This window comes from Coregonus clupeaformis, chromosome 23 (assembly GCF_020615455.1).
Source record: "Coregonus clupeaformis isolate EN_2021a chromosome 23, ASM2061545v1, whole genome shotgun sequence".
Classification (NCBI taxonomy): domain Eukaryota; kingdom Metazoa; phylum Chordata; class Actinopteri; order Salmoniformes; family Salmonidae; genus Coregonus; species Coregonus clupeaformis.
The window spans coordinates 16,883,905-16,898,804 of record NC_059214.1 but is presented as its reverse complement, the minus strand read 5'-3'; positions in this window follow the sequence as shown (position 1 = coordinate 16,898,804).

The following is a 14,900-nucleotide window of genomic DNA, read 5'->3' as shown; positions in this document are numbered from 1 at the left end:
AGAGCCACCTTTTGCAGCAATTACAGCTGCAAGTCTCTTGGGGGTATGTCTCTATAAGGTTTCCCTCAAGAATTTCCCTGTATTTAGCGCCATCCATCATTCCTTCAATTCTAACCAGTTTCCCAGTCCCTGCCGATTAAAAACATCGGGGATGATTACTCGGGGTGATGAGTGGTGTTGGGTTTGCGCCAGACATAGCGTTTTCCTTGATGCCAAAAAGCTCAATTTTAGTCTCATCTGACCAGGTCCTTCTTCCATATTTTTGGGATCTCCCACATGCCATGACTTTAAGCAATGGCTTTTTTTCTGGCCACTCTTCTGTAAAGCCCAGCTCTGTGGAGTGTACGGCTTAAAGTGGTTCAATGGACAGATACTTCAATCTCCGCAGTGGCGCTCTGCAGCTCCTTCAGGGTTATCGTTGGTCTCTATGTTGCCTCTCTAATTCCCTTCTTGCCTGGTCTGTGAGTTTTGTGGCCCCTCTCTTGTCAGGTTTGTTGTGGTGCCATATTCTTTCCATTTTTTTATAATGTTTTTGCTCCTATTTCAAAGTTTTGATATTTTTATAACCCACCCTTTACTTCTCCACAACTTTGTCCCTGAGTGTCAGCGGCATCAGTGAAATGTGGTGGGCGAAGTCAACGCAGACACAGAGCTGATCAAAACGTACTTTATTAAAAGTAATCTCAGAATACACAATCTCCACACAGGAGGAAATAACCCGCACACTCCGACTGCCGATAGCAATAACGATCACACACAACACACAGTGTAAGACAGAGGGTTAAATAGGAAGACAATTCTACATAATGGGAAACAGGTGTACAGAATCAACAGAACAAGTCGAACATAAAACATAGATCGGTAGCAGCTAGTACTCCGGTGGCGGCGAACACGAAGCCTGCCGAGCGGGGGGGGGGCAGCCTCGGCTGAATCCGTACTCCTGACCTGTTTGGAAGCTTTGTCTTCATGGTCCACTTGCTTGGTGGTGCCGCTTGCTTGTGGTGTTGCAGACTGTTTCCAAACAGGTGTATATATACTGAGATCTGTACAGATCATTACACTTAATTGCACACAGGTGGACTTTATTTAACTAATTATGTACTTCTGTATTGGTTGCACCAGATCTTATTTAGGGGGCTTCATAGCAAAGGGGGTGAATACATATGCACGCACCACTTTTCCGTTATTTATTTTGTATAATTTTCTGAGTTATTTTTAAATTTCCCTTCACCAATTTGACTATTTTGTGTATGTCCATTACATGAAATCAAATAATCTATTTATCGGTTTAATGCAATAAAATAGAAACCCAGGGGATATACTTTTGAAAAGGCTCTTAAAACAAAATTAGCCTCACCAGTAGGCCTATGAACAGTCAGGGGTATAGGAAAAATGTAATGGGCACTTTGCTAAACATGTTATCCAGACTCCAGGATGTACAGTAAAACCTCAAACATGTTGCTTATTGATAACGTTCACAACTGTTGGATTTTGAACATACCCATTGTGCTCAGTCAGAGCAAGGGTAGCTGAGATTTCTTAGTGAACACTAACTATAGTTTACAACGCATCAATATACACTTATTATCATGTGGGGGCTTCTACACTGCTGCCAGCAAACAAAAAAGACATCCCCCAGGATGACAAGTTCCTATATGCTTTAATCTTAAATGTGCCGAATGTGCAAAATTATGATCTTATGGAATATAATAATCATACTGCCATCTCCTATAAATATACAGCATACTTTCTCCCATCAAATTAATGATGTTCCTTCTTCAGAATAATGGTGTGAATGCATTGCAGCAGCATACATTAACATCATCTGCTTATGAGAACATCCACCCTCTGCTTTCTGGCAGTGCTCTGGATATGAAGGGAGGGACTAAAACCTCACAATAAAATCTACCTTAGACTAGAACTACTCTTAGGCCTACAGAGGTTTTCATAGCCAACCTTCAGTACCAGTCAAAAGTTTGGACACACCTACTCATTCCAGGGTTTTCCTGAATTTTTTACTATTTTCTAAATTGTAGAATAATAGTGAAGACATCATACATATACAGAAGATAGCCCTATTTGGTAAACGACCAAGTCCATATTATGGCAAACAGCTCAAATAAGCAAAAGCACATCCATCATTCTTTAAACATGAGGTCTCGATCAAATTTCAGTTGCAAAAACCCATCAGCGCTATGATGAAACTGAGCTCTCATGAGGACCGCCACAGGAATGAGCTGCAGGGGGATAAGTTCATTAGAGTTACCAGTCTCAAATTGCAGCCCAAATAAATGCTTCACAGAGTTCAAGTAACAACACATCTCAACATCAACTGTTCAGACTGTGTGAATCAGCCTTCATGGTCAAATTGCTGCAAAGAAACCACAACTAAAACACCATAGGAAGAAGTGACTTGCTTGGGCCAAAAACACGATAATGGACATTGACCGTGAAAATTTGTCCTTTGGTCTGGAGTCCAATTTAATTTTTTGGTTTCCAACCTCCGTGTCTTTGTGAGATGCAGTGTGGGTGAGCATATCTCTCATGTGTATTTCCCCGTAAAGCATGGAGGAGGGTGTTATGTTGGGGTGCTTTGCTGTACCTTCCTGATTTATTTAGAATTCAAGGCACACTTAACCAGCATCTACCACAGCATTCTGCGGTGATCCGCCATCCCATCTGGTTTGGGCTTAGTGGGACATCTTTGTTTTTCAACAGAATCTCCCATGAGACCTGGATGGAGTCTGAGCAAGTGAAAATGATCTCTGAAAATTGAAGATGGCCCAAGGAAGATTGAGGTGGAGGCCCGCCCACAGGACCAAGCCTATGGGTTCGTACTTCAACCCTCAGCACCCACACACCAATTGATTAATGACTGCTGAATTATATTTTTTATCTTGCTTTGTTTGCTCTTTTCATATTATGTCTATCTCTGATAAGCTACCCAGGAAATGTTTAAAATATCCTATATTAATATATTACCTTAGAAATAAGGTTCTGAATCAATAACTTGCTAACATCAGGTAACATGCATATTAGCCATTTCTGAGAATCACTTAGATAATTCAATTGATGATACAGCATTAGCAATACAATTATAACATCTATAAAAACATGTTTGGGGTGTAGCTGTATATATTCAAGCCATATCCCTGTAATGCTTAGAAAGATCTTATGTCAAGTGTTATTGAAGTGTTGTGATTGCAGATTCACATGCCACATCTAAAGCCTTTTCTTTTGGGGTGTTGCTATAGGCCACCAAGTGTGAACAGTCAGTATCTAAATAATATGTGTCAAATGCTTAATAGTGTATGTGATGTAAACAGAGTGGTCTACCTTCTTGGGGACCTGAATATTGACTGGTTTCCATCAAGCTCAAGAGGAAGTTGCTTACTGTAACCAGTGCCTGTAATCTGGATCAGGTTATTAATCAACCTACCAGGGTGTTTACAAACACTACAGGAACAAGATCATCCACATGTATCGATCACATTTTTACTAATACTGTAGAACTTTGTTCTAAAGCTGTAACTGTACCCACTGGATGCAGTGATCACAATATAGTGACTATATCCAGGAAAGCCAAAGTTCCAACAGCTGGGCCTAAAATAATGTATAAGAGATCATACAAAAGCTTTAGCTGTGACTCATATGTGGATGATGTAAAAAATATTTGTTGGTCTGATGTGATTAATAAGGAGCATCCAGACGCTGCACTTGATTAATTTATGAAATTGCTTCTTCCAATTATTGATAAACATGCACCTGTTAGGAAACTGACTGTTGGAACTTTTAAGGCTCCATGGATTGATAAGGAATTGAAAAACTGTATGGTTGAAAGAGATGGGGCAAAAGGAGTGGCTAATAAGTCTGGCTGCACATCTGACTGGCTGACTGCAAATTGAGAAATGATGTGACTAAACTCAACAACAACAAAATAAACTGTATTATGAAGCCAAGTTCAATGATATAAAGAATGATGGAAAAAAAAGTTGGAGTACTTTAAATGAAATGATGGGCAGAAAGACAAATTCAACTCCATCTTTCATCGAATCAGATGGCTTATTTTAATGATTACTTCATCTGCAAAGTGGGCAAACTTAGGCAGGAAATGCCAACAACGAACAGTGAGCCATCGTATTCATGCATAAAAAAACAAATAATGAAAGAAAAGCATTGCAAGTTTGAATTTTGTAAAGTTAGTGTGGGAGACGTGGAAGAATTATTGTTATCGATCAATAATGACAAACCTCCTGGCATTGACAACTTAGATGGAAAGCTACTGAGGATGGTAGCTGACTCTATAGCCACTCCTATCTGTCATATCTTTAATATGAGCCTAGAGAAAAGTCTTTGTCCTCAGGCCTGGAGGGAAGCCAAAGTAATTCCGCTACCCAAGAATGGTAAACCGACCTTTACTGGTTCTAACAGCAGACCTATAAGCTTGCTGCCAGCTCTTAGCAAACAGTTGGAACAAATGGTGTTTGACCAAATACAATACTATTTCTCTGTAAAAAAAATTAACAACAGACTTTCAGCATGCTTATAGGGAAGGGCACTCAACATGTACTGCACTGACACAAATTACTGATGATTGGTTGAAAGAAATTGATAATAAGAAAATTGTGGGCGCTGTACTGTTAGATTTCAGTGCAGCGTTTGATATTACTGACCATAACCTGTTGTGGGAAAAACCGTATGTGTTATGGCTTTTCAACCTCTGCCATATCGGGGATTCAGAGCTATCTAATATAACTCAAAGGGTTTTCTTTAATGGAAGCATCTCTAATGTCAAACATGTAAAGTGTGGTGTACTGCAGGGCAGTTCTCTAGGCCCTCCACTCTTTTCTATTTTTACCAATGACCTGACACTGGCATTAAACAAAGCATGTGTGCCCATGTATACTGATGATTCAACCATATACGCATCAGCAACCACAGCTAATGAAGTCACTGAAGAGCTATCTAATATAACTCAAAGGGTTTTCTTTAATGGAAGCATCTCTAATGTCAAACATGTAAAGTGTGGTGTACTGCAGGGCAGTTCTCTAGGCCCTCCACTCTTTTCTATTTTTACCAATGACCTGGCACTGGCATTAAACAAAGCATGTGTGCCCATGTATACTGATGATTCAACCATATACGCATCAGCAACCACAGCTACAGTGAGGGAAAAAAGTATTTGATCCCCTGCTGATTTTGTACTTTTGCCCACTGACAAAGAAATGATCAGTCTATAATTTTAATGGTAGGTTTATTTGAACAGTGAGAGACAGAATAACAACAAAAAAATCCAGAAAAACGCATGCCAAAAATGTTATAAATTGATTAGCATTTTAATGAGGGAAATAAGTATTTGACCCCCTCTCAATGAGAAAGATTTCTGGCTCCCAGGTGTTTTTTATAAAGGTAACGAGCTGAGATTAGGAGCACACTCTTAAAGGGAGTGCTCCTAATCTCAGTTTGTCACCTGTATAAAAGACACCTATCCACAGAACAATCAATCAATCAGATTCCAAACTCTCCACCTTGGCCAAGACCAAAGAGGCTCTCCAAGGATGTCAGGGACAAGATTGTAGACCCTACACAAGGCTGGAATGGGCTACAAGACCATCGCCAAGCAGCTTGGTGAGAAGGTGACAACAGTTGGTGCGATTATTCGCAAATGGAAGAAACACAAAATAACTGTCAATCTCCCTCGGCCTGGGGCTCCATGCAAGATCTCACCTTGTGGAGTTGCAATGATCATGAGAACGGTGAGGAATCAGCCCAGAACTACACGGGAGGATCTTGTCAATGATCTCAAGGCAGCTGGGACCATAGTCACCAAGAAAACAATTGGTAACACACTACGCCGTGAAGGACTGAAATCCTGCAGCGCCCGCAAGGTCCCCCTGCTCAAGAAAACACATATACAGGCCCGTCTGAAGTTTGCCAATGAACATCTGAATGATTCAGAGGAGAGCTGGGTGAAAGTGTTGTGGTCAGATGAGACCAAAATTGAGCTCTTTGGCATCAACTCAACTCACCGTGTTTTGAGGAGGAGGAATGCTGCCTATGACCCCAAGAACACCATCCCCACCGTCAAACATGGAGGTGGAAACATTATGCTTTGGGGGGTGTTTTTTCTGCTAAGGGGGACAGGACAATTTCACCGCATCAAAGGGATGATGGAACGGGGCCATGTACCGTCAAATCTTGGGTGAGAACCTCCTTCCCTTAGCCAGGGCATTGAAAATGGGTCGTGGATGGGTATTCCAGCATGACAATGACCCAAAACACACGGCCAAGGCAACAAGAGTGGCTCAGAAGAAGCACATTAAGGTCCTGGAGTGGCCTAGCCAGTCTCCAGACCTTAATCCCATAGAGAATCTGTGGAGGGAGCTAAGGGTTCGAGTTGCCAAATGTCAGCCTCGAAACCTTAATGACTTGTAGAAGATCTGCAAAGAGGAGTGTGACAAAATCCCTCCTGAGATGTGTGCAAACCTGGTGGCCAACTACAAGAAACATCTGACCTCTGTGATTGCCAACAAGGGTTTTGCCACCAAGTACTAAGTCATGTTTTGTAGAGGGGTCAAATATTTATTTCCCTCATTAAAATGCAAATCAATTTATAACATTTTTGACATGCGTTTTTCTGGATTTTTGTTGTTGTTATTCTGTCTCTCACTGTTCAAATAAACCTACCATTAAAATTACAGACTGATCATGTCTTTGTCAGTGGGCAAACGTACAAAATCAGCAGGGGATCAAACATTTTTTCCCCTCACTGTAATGAAGTCACTGAAACCCTTAACAAAGAGTTGCAGTCTGTGTTGGAATGGGTGGCCACTAATAAACTGGTCCTGAACATCTCTAAAACTAAGAGCATTGTATTTGGTACAAATCATTCCCTAAATTCTCGACCTCAGCTGAATCTGGTAATGAATGGTGTGGCTGTTGAACAAGTTGAGGAGACTAAATTACTTGGCGTTACCTTAGATTGTAAACTATCATGGTCAAAACATATAGATTCAATGGTTGTAAAGATGGGGAGAGGTCTGTCCGTAATAAAGAGATGCTCTGCTTTTTTGACACCACACTCCAAAAAGCAAGTTCTGCAGGCTCTAGTTTAGTCTAATCTTGATTATTGTCCAGTCGTGTGGTCCAGTGCTGCAAAGAAATACCTAGTTAAGCTGCAGCTGGCCCAGAACAGAGTGGCACGTCTTGCTCTTCATTGTAATCAGAGGGCTGATATAAATACTATGCATGCCAGTATCTCTTGGCTAAGAGTTGAGGAGAGACTGACTGCATCACTTCTTGTCTCCCGAGTGGCGCAGTGGTCTTAGGCACTGCATCGCAGTGCTAGCTGTGCCACTAGAGATCCTGGTTCAAATCCAGGCTCTGTCGTAGCCGGCCGCGACCGGGAGACCCATGGGGCGGCGCACAATTGGCCCAGCGTCGTCCAGGGTAGCTCAGTTGGTAGAGCATGGCGTTTGCAATGCCAGGGTTGTGGGTTCGATTCCCACGGGGGGCCAGTATGATAAATATAAAATAATGTATGCACTAACTGTAAGTCGCTCTGGACAATGTGTTGAAAATCACAAATGGTTTGCATAGTCAATTTACACACAGCTCTGACACACACACTTACTCCACCAGACATGCCACCAGGGGTCTTTTCACAGTCCCCAAATTCAAGAAAGCGTACAGTATTATATAGAGACATTATTGCATGGAACTCCTTTCCATCTCATATTGCTCAAATAAACAGATAAAGCAACACCTCACGGCACAACGCCTCTCCCATATTTGACCTAGTTTGTGTGCATGTATTGATATCTAGGCTAAGTGTGCCTTTACAAAAAATGTATGTAGTCCTTGAGCTGTTCTTATCTATTAATGTTCTGTATTATTTCATGTTTTGTGTGGACCCCAGGAAGAGTAGCTGCTGCTTTTGCAACAGCTAATGTGGATCCTAATAAAATACTAAATACCAAATGACCCAACACACCTCCAGGCTGTGTAAGGGCTATTTGACCAAGAAGGAGAGTGATGAAGTGCTGCATCAGATGACCTGGCCTCCACAATCCCCCGACCTCAACCCAATTGAGATGGTTTGGGATATATTTTATATTTGAGATTCTTCAAATAGCTACCCTTTGCCTTGATGACAGCTTTGCACACTCTTCACATTCTCTCAACCAGCTTCATGAGATAGTCACCTGGAATGTATTTCAATTAACAGGTGTGCCTTCTTAAAAATTAATTTGTGGAATTTCTTTCCTTCTTAATGCATTTGAGCCAATCAGTTATGTTGTGACAAGGTAGGGGGGGTTATACAGAAGATAACCCTATTTGGTAAAAGACCAAGTCAATAGTTTGGCAAGAACAGCTCAAATAAGCAAAGAGAAATGACAGTCCATCATTACTTTACTTCAATCCGGAAAATTTCAAGAACTTTTAAAGTTTCTTCAAGTGCAGTCGCAAAAACCATCAAGGGCTATAATGAAACTGGCTCTCATGAGGACCGCCACAGGAAAGGAAGACCCACAGTTACCTCTGCTGCAGAGGATAAGTTAATTAGAGTTACCAGCCACAGAAATTGCAGCCCAAATAAATGCTTCACAGAGTTCAAGTAACAGACACATCTCAACATCAACTGTTCAGAGGGGACTGTGTGAATCAGGCCTTCATGGTCGAATTGATACAAAGAAACCACTACTAAGGGACACCAATAATAAGAAGAGACCTGCTTGGGCCAAGAATCAAGAGCAATGGACATTTCCGGTGGAAATTTGTCCTTTGGTCTGGAGTCCAATTTGGAGATTTTTGGTTCAAACAACCGTGTCTTTGTTAGACACGGTGTGGGTGAACGGATGACCTCCGCATGGCACTTAACCAGCATGGCTACCACAGCATTCTGCAGCGATACGCCATCCCATCTGGTTTGGGCTTAGTGAGACTATCATTTGTTTTTCAACAGGACAATGACCCAATACACCTCCAGGCTGTGTAAGGGCTATTTTACCAAGAAGGAGAGTGATGGAGTGCTGCATCAGATGATCTGGCCTCCACAATCCCCTGACCTCAACCCAATTGAGATGGTTTGGGATGAGTCGGACGGCAGAGTGAAGGAAAAGCAGCCAAGAAGTGCTCAGCATATGTGGAAACGCTTTCAAGACCTTTGGAAAAGCATTCCAGGTAAAGCTGGTTGAGAGAATGCCAAGAGTGTGCAAAGCTGTCATCAAGGCAAAGGGTGGCTATTTGAAGAATCTCAAATATAAAATATATTTTGATTTGTTTAACACTTATTTGGTTACTACATGATTCCATATGTGTTATTTCATAGTTTTGATGTCTTCACTATTATTCAACAATGTAACATTTTTTACAAATAAAGAAAAACCCTTGAATGAGTAGGTGTGTCCAAACCTTTGACTGGTACTGTATATAAATATAAACCAAATTATGACAAATGTACTATATTACGTATTGGATCACTAAAAATACAATTTTTACATTACCATGTAGTTTACCAATAAAATGGTCTGATGGTGATGTAGATATACTCGGAATACATATCCCAAAGGAAATAAATGATCTCACTTCAATAAATTTTAATAGAAAGTTAGCAAAAATAGATAAGATCTTACTACCATGGAAAGGAAAATACCTGTCAATTTGTGGAAAAATCACCCTGATTAACTCTTTAGTATTATCCCAGTTTACCTATTTGCTTATGGTCTTGCCTACGCCTAGCAAACAGTTTTTTAAATTATATGAGAAAAAAATATTCAATTTTATTTGGAGCGGCAAGCCAGACAAAATTAAAAGAGCATATTTATATAATGAATATGAATTCGGAGGACAGAAATTATTAAATATTAAAGCATTAGACCTATCACTAAAATCTTCAGTCATCCAAAAGTTATACTTAAATCCGAACTGGTTCTCAAGCAAATTAGTAAGATTGTCTCACCCACTGTTCAAGAAAGGCCTTTTTCCCTTTATTCAGATTACAACCTCTCACTTTCAGTTATTTGAAAAGGAAATAATCTCCCAAATGTCACTATTTCTAAAACAAGCCATAGAAAGTTGGTTGCAATTTCAATTTAATCCTCCAGAAACGACAGAACAAATAATGCAACAAATATTGTGGTTAAATTCAAATATACTAATTGACAAAAAACCTTTATTTTTTGACAGAATGTTTAAAAAAAGGTATAATCTTCGTAAATGATATCATCGGTAGGACTGGTGGAGTTATGTCGCACATGCAGCTAACAAAAACATATGGAAATGTCTGCTCTACCCAAAATTACAACCAAATAATTGCAGCCTTACCGCAAAAGTGGAAGAGGAAAGTTGAAGGGGGAAAAAGTAAGGAACTTGTCTGTCGGCCTTGCATTAAAGAACATAATTGGTTAAGGAAAACTGTGATAAATAAAAAAGTATATCAGTTTCACTTAAGGACCAAAGGATTGACAGCCGTCCCATATAGATTGCAAAATAGTTGGGAAGAGATCTTTGACGTACCGATCCCATGGCATAGTGTTTATGAACTGACACGCAAAACGACACCGGATTCAAAAATTAGAATCTTTCAATTTAAATTATTATATAAAATTCTTGCTACCAATAGAATGTTATTTATATGGGGGATACAATCTTCCCAGCTCTGCAGATTTTGCTGTGAAGAGATAGAATAATTAGATCATTTGTTTTGGTTCTGTCCATTTGTAGCTTGTTTTTGGACACAGGTCCAGGAATGGCTAAAGGATTGCAATATTTACCTGGAACTAACCTTGCAGATAGCATTACTGGGTGATCTGAAAAGTCATAGTCAATCAATCAATAATATAATAATACTTTTAGCAAAAATGTTTATTTTTAATTCACAATCTGTAGAAGCAATGAGAATAGAAAGGTTCAGAACTTTTGTAAAACATCACAGTACGGTTGAAATATATATGGCAAATAGAAATCCTATATGGATGGTGTTAAGAGATAGATGGGAGGTATTGAATAGAGTTGAAGGATGGGACTAATAACAAATAACAACAAATAATAACAAAGATAGCTAATAATGTAAGCATACTGTGTCCATAATAAGTATATAGGTTGTATGTTGGGAGCTTTTGGGAAAGAGCACAGTTAGAAAGATATGGCATTTAGAAGCAAACCGGATGGACATCATGAAAATGATCGGAGAGGTTGAGAGTAGAAGAAGTTCAGGAGCAAAAAAATAAATAAATATATATATATATATATATATATATATATATAGATATAGAATTATTGTAAAATTAACTCTGTCCATAAGGTGTAGATAGTAAGTATAGACCGGAAGTAGAGGCCTGGGCGTTGTTGTTCACTAATTTACTCCAAGTAGGGAAAGGATGGTGGGGTTGAAAAGTAATAAAGGGGAATATATATATAAAAATAAAAATAAACATGGGGGATTGGAAGTGATGCAGACAATTACATTGATAGAAGATACAATCTATCTGCAATATTAAGCTGATCCATCCCCCATAAAAAAAAAAAGAAAAAAAAAAGAAAGGGAGAGTGATGAAGTGCTGCATCAGATGACCTGGCCTCCACAATCCCCCGACCTCAACCCAATTGAGATGGTTTGGGATATATTTTATATTTGAGATTCTTCAAATAGCTACCCTTTGCCTTGATGACAGCTTTGCACACTCTTCACATTCTCTCAACCAGCTTCATGAGATAGTCACCTGGAATGTATTTCAATTAACAGGTGTGCCTTCTTAAAAATTAATTTGTGGAATTTCTTTCCTTCTTAATGCATTTGAGCCAATCAGTTATGTTGTGACAAGGTAGGGGGGTTATACAGAAGATAACCCTATTTGGTAAAAGACCAAGTCAATAGTTTGGCAAGAACAGCTCAAATAAGCAAAGAGAAATGACAGTCCATCATTACTTTACTTCAATCCGGAAAATTTCAAGAACATTTAAAAGTTTCTTCAAGTGCAGTCGCAAAAACCATCAAGGGCTATAATGAAACTGGCTCTCATGAGGACCGCCACAGGAAAGGAAGACCCACAGTTACCTCTGCTGCAGAGGATAAGTTAATTAGAGTTACCAGCCACAGAAATTGCAGCCCAAATAAATGCTTCACAGAGTTCAAGTAACAGACACATCTCAACATCAACTGTTCAGAGGGGACTGTGTGAATCAGGCCTTCATGGTCGAATTGATACAAAGAAACCACTACTAAGGGACACCAATAATAAGAAGAGACCTGCTTGGGCCAAGAATCAAGAGCAATGGACATTTCCGGTGGAAATTTGTCCTTTGGTCTGGAGTCCAATTTGGAGATTTTTGGTTCAAACAACCGTGTCTTTGTTAGACACGGTGTGGGTGAACGGATGACCTCCGCATGGCACTTAACCAGCATGGCTACCACAGCATTCTGCAGCGATACGCCATCCCATCTGGTTTGGGCTTAGTGAGACTATCATTTGTTTTTCAACAGGACAATGACCCAATACACCTCCAGGCTGTGTAAGGGCTATTTTACCAAGAAGGAGAGTGATGGAGTGCTGCATCAGATGATCTGGCCTCCACAATCCCCTGACCTCAACCCAATTGAGATGGTTTGGGATGAGTCGGACGGCAGAGTGAAGGAAAAGCAGCCAAGAAGTGCTCAGCATATGTGGAAACGCTTTCAAGACCTTTGGAAAAGCATTCCAGGTAAAGCTGGTTGAGAGAATGCCAAGAGTGTGCAAAGCTGTCATCAAGGCAAAGGGTGGCTATTTGAAGAATCTCAAATATAAAATATATTTTGATTTGTTTAACACTTATTTGGTTACTACATGATTCCATATGTGTTATTTCATAGTTTTGATGTCTTCACTATTATTCAACAATGTAACATTTTTTACAAATAAAGAAAAACCCTTGAATGAGTAGGTGTGTCCAAACCTTTGACTGGTACTGTATATAAATATATATACAGTGGGGAAAACAAGTATTTGATACACTGCCGATTTTGCAGGTTTTCCTACTTACAAAGCATGTAGAGGTCTGTAATTTTTATCATAGGTACACTTCAACTGTGAGAGACGGAATCTAAAACAAAAATCCAGAAAATCACATTGTATGATTTTTAAGTAATTAATTTGCATTTTATTGCATGACATAAGTATTTAATCACCTACCAACCAGTAAGAATTCCGGCTCTCACAGACCTGTTAGTTTTTCTTTAAGAAGCCCTCCTGTTCTCCACTCATTACCTGTATTAACTGCACCTGTTTGAACTCGTTACCTGTATAAAAAACACCTGTCCACACACTCAATCAAACAGACTCCAACCTCTCCACAATGGCCAAGCCCAGAGAGCTGTGTAAGGACATCAGGGATAAAATTGTAGACCTGCACAAGGCTGGGATGGGCTACAGGACAATAGGCAAGCAGCTTGGTGAGAAGGCAACAACTGTTGGCACAATTATTAGAAAATGGAAGAAGTTCAAGATGACGGTCAATCACCCTCAGTCTGGGGCTCCATGCAAGATCTCACCTTGTGGGGCAACAATGATCATGAGGAAGGTGAGGGATCAGCCCAGAACTACACGGCAGGACCTGGTCAATGACCTGAAGAGAGCTGGGACCACAGTCTCAAAGAAAACCATTAGTAACACACTACGCCGTCATGGATTAAAATCGGCCGGCCGGGATGTCTTTGTCCCATCGCGCTCTAGCAACTTCTTGTGGCAGGCCGGGCACATGCACATTTACTTCGGACGCCAGTTGTACAGTGTTTCCTCTGACACATTGGTGCGGCTGGCTTCTGTGTTAAGCGAGAATGTGTCAAGAAGCAGTGCAGCTTGGCATGGTTGTGTTTCGGAGGACGCATGACTCTCCCGAGTCCGTATGGGAGTTGCAGCGATGGGACGAGACTGTAACTACCAATTGGATATCCCAAAAAATATCCTGCATCCTGTTTCCATTGATCATCCTTGAGATGTTTCTACAACTTGATTAGAGTCCATCTGTGGTAAATTCAATTGATTGGACATGATTTGGAAAGGCACATACCTATCTATATTAGGTCCCACCGTTGACAGTGCATGTCAGAGCAAAAACCAAGCCATAAGGTCGAAGGAATTGTCCGTAGAGCTCAGAGACAGGATTGTGTCGAGGCACAGATCTGGGGAAGGGCACCAAAATTAAAGGACTCTTCCTAGAGCTGGCCGCCCGGCCAAACTGAGCAATTGGGGGAGAAGTGCCTTGGTCAGGGAGGTGACCAAGAACCCGATGGTCACTCTGACAGCTCTCCAGAGGTCCTCTGTGGAGATGGGAGAACATTCCAGAAGGACAACCATCTCTGCAGCACTCCACCAATCAGGTAGAGTGGCCAGACGGAAGTAAAAGGCACATGACAGCCCACTTGGAGTTTGCCAAAAGGCACGTAAAGGACTCTCATACCATGAGAAACCAAGATTGAACTCTTTGGCCTGAATGCCAAGCGTCACGTCTGGGGGAAACCTGGCACCATCCCTACGGCGAATCATTGTGGTGGCAGTATCATGTTGTGGGGATGTTTTTCAGCGGCAGGGATTGAGAGACTAGTCAAGATCGAGGGAAAGATTAACGGAACAAAGTAGAGTGAGATCCTTGATGAAAACCTGCTCCAGAGCACTCAGGACCTTTGACTGGGGCGAAGGTTCACCTTCCAACAGGACAATGACCCTAAGCACACAGCCAAGACAACACAGGAGTGGCTTCGGGACAAGTTTCTCAATGTCCTTGAGTGGCCCAGCCAGAGCCCGGACTTGAACCCGATCGAGCATCTCTGGAGAGACCTGAAAATAGCTGTGCAGCGAAGCTCCCCATCCAACCTGATGAGGAGAAAAAACAATTTAATCAATTTTAGAATAAGGCTGTAACGT